Raw genomic sequence first — 4,960 nt, forward strand, 5'->3', positions numbered from 1 at the left:
ACCCCGAGAGGCACGAGGACACGCTCCTGACCCGCGACCCCGAGAGGCACGAGGACACGCTCCTGACCCGCGATCCCGAGAGGCACGAGGGCATGCTCCTGACCCGCAACCCCGAGAGGCGCGAGGACGCTCCTGACCCGCGACCCCGAGAGATACAGGGACACGCCTGACCTCTATCTTCAGAAGTACAAGAACAGGCTCCTGATCTGCGATCCTGAGACATACAAGAACGCTCCTGACCCTTGATCTTGAGAGATACAAGGACGCTCCTGACCCTGGCTTCTGAGAGCTACATTAGAGGAGATACTGTAGTCCAGGTGACGAGTTACCTATGCACGAAATCTCTCATGTTTCACCAGATTTTATGACATCAATCAGGCATCAAGCCCCGCTGGGGGTAGAGCCTGAACCTGGCCAAAGCCAAGTGGCTAGAGAGGCTGGCAAAAGCAGTGAAGTCACAGGGCCTCTGCCAGGGAGTCCGGTGGGAGGCAGCTCCAGCTGGTTGCTTGGTGAGCTGCTGGACAGAGCCACGGCCACAGGCAGCCCGGGCACACTAACTCTACAGGGCAGAGGATGCCAGTGGCATGTGGCTGGAGTCTGTCCCAGCGTCTCCCCAGTCTAGGCAGAGCAGAGACCTCAGGGGCTTCCAGGGGACAGTGGGGCACTGGGTACCTGAGTCCTGTCCCACCACACAGGATGGGCACCCAACTCTACTGTCAAGAATCAAATCTGTGGATCCCCACCTCCCTCCAGCTGTTCAGGACCGTCCACAGCACTCGGGCCGTGGGAAGTCTCCCCCTCCTTCTTCAGGGTCATCCACGGCACCTGGCGTGTGGGGAGTCCCCAGGGCCTCCCGAGACATCCAGTCTTTTGGAGAAAGCTTCCCAAGCCTCAGAATCACCGTGATCCGCATGCCGCACTCACCGGGCCCCGTGGTGGCCTTCGGCGCTGCCACAGGCAGGACCGGGCACAGATGACGACTGTCGCTGCGGCCGTGCGGCGGGCCGGGTCACGCCCACCCTGCCTGGGGCTATGTGCACACACGCCATGTTGGGAAACTGGGGGCTGCCTCCCCCAGGATTGGCGCCTGCGTTCCCACAGCTCCATCAGCTCACTCTCCACACGGCCACATTCACTGGTCCTTTAAACAGACAACCTGTCGCTTCTGACGGCAGGGCTCCCACCCGGTGTCCCAGCAACAGCTCGGTGACCAGAACCGCACAGGAGACCGGGTCACTGATGGGGCCACAGGAGCCACGGCAGCTGGAACATGGTGCAGGCACCTCCAGGATGCATCCAGACACAGCAGCAGGTACACGCGTGCTCAGTGGGCAGGCCGGGACAGCCAGGGACGGTGCAGTTCTGAGAGTTAGGGACGCCACCACGTGGGTATCGTGGTGTGGGTGCCACCTGGCAGGTGCAGAGCAAGCATGCATCATTTCCAGGTGGTCATTATGTTCTGTTTATACTTTAAATGTTGCCATTGGCAACAGGAATGCATTTTTGTGTTTCTCAACCTCAGCGACGACAAAAACACAGCGACTGAGATCTCAGCAACCAGCCGTCCCTGCGGAGAATGGTGCTGAAGAGGGGCCAAGGCGCAAGAGCATCACTGCTGAGCGGGATGCCTGGGTCCCTCTTCTGTGACTTGTCAGTTTGCCAGAGCACCACTGGAAGACAGTGAGTGCTGCTCAACAATGCCCTGGGGAGTACTGGATGGAACCAAAGAGAAGGGAGTAAAGAGAGAAGGGAACCCCATGGAAAACTGAAACGGAAAGGCTGGACGCTGCACGGGAAGCACCCCGTGTGCCAGGTTCCCGACGGGTGCTGTGGGCCACAGGCTCCCTTCTCCTGCACAGGCGCGGCCCCAGCTTAGAGCATGGCCACAACAGGTCAGCACGCTGGCAGCAGGTTCTGGAATCTGTCCAGTTAAGCTGTCTATGGATGCAGCAAGCTCTACAGCGTTCCTGAATAACACGTGAACGGAGCATTTCCTTTGCTCACTCAGGACCATCAACATGAAGGGAGTTGGAGGGCACGGGGTGCCATTTCCCCGAGCCACCGCACAGCAAGACGGCTGGGCAGTGCCGGCAGCCTCCACCGGGACGGCGACTGTGCTCAGAAGATGCTGCTCTGACGGCTTCAAAATGACCCACACAAATACACTGACAGGTAAAGGCATCTATCTCTGCATTCCAGCGATCGGCTGACAGAGCTCCAGCTCTGGTTGGGATAAGAGAAAATAATTAAGATCCAAAGCGTTAACTACCCAGCAGATCAGTAGTTAGAATGAAACCTGGACGGCAGCAAAAGGTCCCATAGTCTGACCACGAGGACCCGCAGACAGCGCCTTCCACGGGCCTCCGCAGACACAGCTCACTCACTAACTTCTCTCTCGCTCACCCTCCAACCATCAGCACCTCGTGCACATAAGAGGAATCTCAAAGGAGACAAGTGGAATTACTGGTAGGCTGTCTGTCGATGAAATAAATTAGTCATCACGGGAAGATGAGGTTGTGAGCACCCAGTGGAGGCTGAGAGTGCGGCATCCGCACAGTGTGGCTCACAGGGCTCGAATCCTCCCGGCTTCGTGGCGCCTCCCTGCGCCGGGCCTCCGCCTTTGTCACGCACAGAGCAGGCAGAGGTGCCAGGAGGAGCCATCTCAGAAGGAAGGGCTCCTTTTCTTCTCCCTCGGGAATCCAGCCGAGTGGTAGAAGAAGCACGCCCCTCAAGCCCAGAGCCACTGGTGAATCCAGGGAGTCAGAAGGTCCTCGACTGCAGAAGCTGCGACTGGCGCAAAAGGTCCCAGGCGATCAGGGGTACGAGGTAAGGGGTGCGTGCACCAGGCAGACCCGGGCAAGGGGTCGCTGCAAGCAGATGTCGGCAGGCCCACTTGGGGCAGCTGGTCTAGGCCACACCACCAACACTCACTCACTCGCGGGAGTGCTTAGGGCCTCCTTGTGCGTCCACTGAATCTACTGCCACTCTGGAACAAGAAAGCAGAGACCTGCGTTCAGTCAGGACCGGGCACACGTCCTCCAGAACGCTCACGGCCAGCACGGTCACTCGAGGTCTGCGTCATGTTTACACTCACCGTCATGGACAACGCACGACGCACGACGCACTCCAAACACAGGAGATGGAACCAGGGAGGGCACGGTGTTATCTACGAGGGGCGACGATGAGCAATTCCAAGACGCCCGAAAGCAACAGTCACCAGGCTGGTCAATCGGGCCGCCGTGGCCAGGTGCCACCGGCTGCGAGCTGGGCAGGGGCACCAGTGGAAGGTGCTGGAGCACACTCGGCCGCGAGACCACCCCCACGTGGCTAGACCACCCCAGCGTGGCAAGACCACCCCCACATGGCTGGAGCAGCTGGTCCGGAGAGCCGTGTGGTAACAGCGTGACGGGGAGAAAATGGCTCAGAATCTCACTGGGTGCTCTCCCGCGAGGACGTCACAGCCAGAGGCACTCATCGGCCAGTGCCCGGATGGCAGTTCCCATTTAACCGTCACCAAACAATAAACCTGACCGTCCACACTCTGACCCAACTTACTACAGTAACTGCCGCCAGCTTCTCCACAGCTTAACAAACCAAGTCAGTCATTTTGTATTTGGCTGACAAAGGCCAAAGTGTAATTAAATGTAATTCCAAACGAACTAAACCAGTTGCCGTGGATTCGACCCAAACTCACGGCGACCCCACGTCTGTCAGAGTAGAGCTGTGCTCCATGGGATTTTCAACGGCTGGTTTTTTGGAAGCAGATTACCTGGCCTTTCTTCCAAGGCACCCAGTGTAAAGACCCCACAGGGTCTTGATCTCTCTCCATGGACGCTTCAAGCCAGATGCAGAGAGAATCACATGAGCACCGGCCCCAACACGTGAGCGCAGGCCCAGGGCTCACCACCACCAAGCCCCCCTTTGGTCCTGATCCCACAGGGCTAGAGGGCCAGACCTCCACGTCCTCCCACCAAATTGCCCGGAGAACTCAACCAACACTAGCGCAGCCAGTAAGAAAGCACACTTCTCTCCCTGAGGGACAGGAGACAAGCAGAACGTACTAAACACAAGCCCAACTTCGATTTACGCAAGTTCCAAACACACTCTCAGAGCAAAGTGCGAGCAGTTTAACCCCAGTGCCACCGCCCATGCGTGGGTATGTTTCTTCCTATCGGAAACCATCCACCTCACGGGTCACAGAACGTCACCTGAGGGTCTAGAATTGGAGCTAACGTCCTGAGAATGCTGCTGCCCTTCCCGTGCGGGGGCTCGTTAGGTCCAGGAGACAGAGGTGAGGCACGCAGCATCGAGTGATCGCCCCCAGTGCGCTTTCAGCAGGGGATACCCCTCATCGCACACGCACCAAGAGAGCCACACGCAGCGAGCAAACACAACGCGCTTTAACGCGACCGTGCAGAGGGCTGCATGAGCGTGCAGACCAGCCCCTCGGAGGACCCGCTCGGAACACGCGCTGTCCCGGGGAGGGTGGCCCGAGCGGCCGCGGGGTGGGGGCCCTGAGGGCAGTTCTCGGTGCAGCAGAGACGACTGGGGACGCGGCCTCACGTGGCAGCCCCACGTCTGCACGTGCCGCCACGCACCTCAATCACACCATTGTCAGAAACGCGCGAATGACCACTCTCAAGCGGCAGTGTCTCTCGGTGTGAAAGCGATCAGAGGAGAAGGCAGGGCGAAGGCAACGCGAAAGAGCAAAGCCACCCACACCTGGCTCCAAGGCCCTACCCCTAGCCCCCACCCACGTGGCCGAGCCCTGTGGACCCTGCGCCCCACCTCCACGATGGCTCCAGCCTCAGTGAGACCGGGCACTTGGGAGCTTTTGAAACACTCTGCATAACAAACCGCAGAAAGAAAGCGCAGCACGCGAAAGGTGACTTTACCGTGAGCGAACGGGTGGAGTGCGTGCGACCACCGCGTGCGCTGTGCGCGCGCCCCGCCCGGCCCG

General features: G+C 59.3%; 1 protein-coding gene across 7 annotated transcripts in view; it reads right to left on the bottom strand.

The window, feature by feature from the left end:
• The window catches only part of BRD1 (bromodomain containing 1), a 63,574-nt gene that overhangs the window by 12,561 nt on the left and 46,053 nt on the right, over positions 1–4,960 (bottom strand). The gene's annotated exons all lie outside the window — the stretch shown is intronic.

This window comes from Trichechus manatus, unplaced genomic scaffold, assembly GCF_000243295.1.
Source record: "Trichechus manatus latirostris isolate Lorelei unplaced genomic scaffold, TriManLat1.0 scaffold00069, whole genome shotgun sequence".
NCBI lineage: Eukaryota > Metazoa > Chordata > Mammalia > Sirenia > Trichechidae > Trichechus > Trichechus manatus.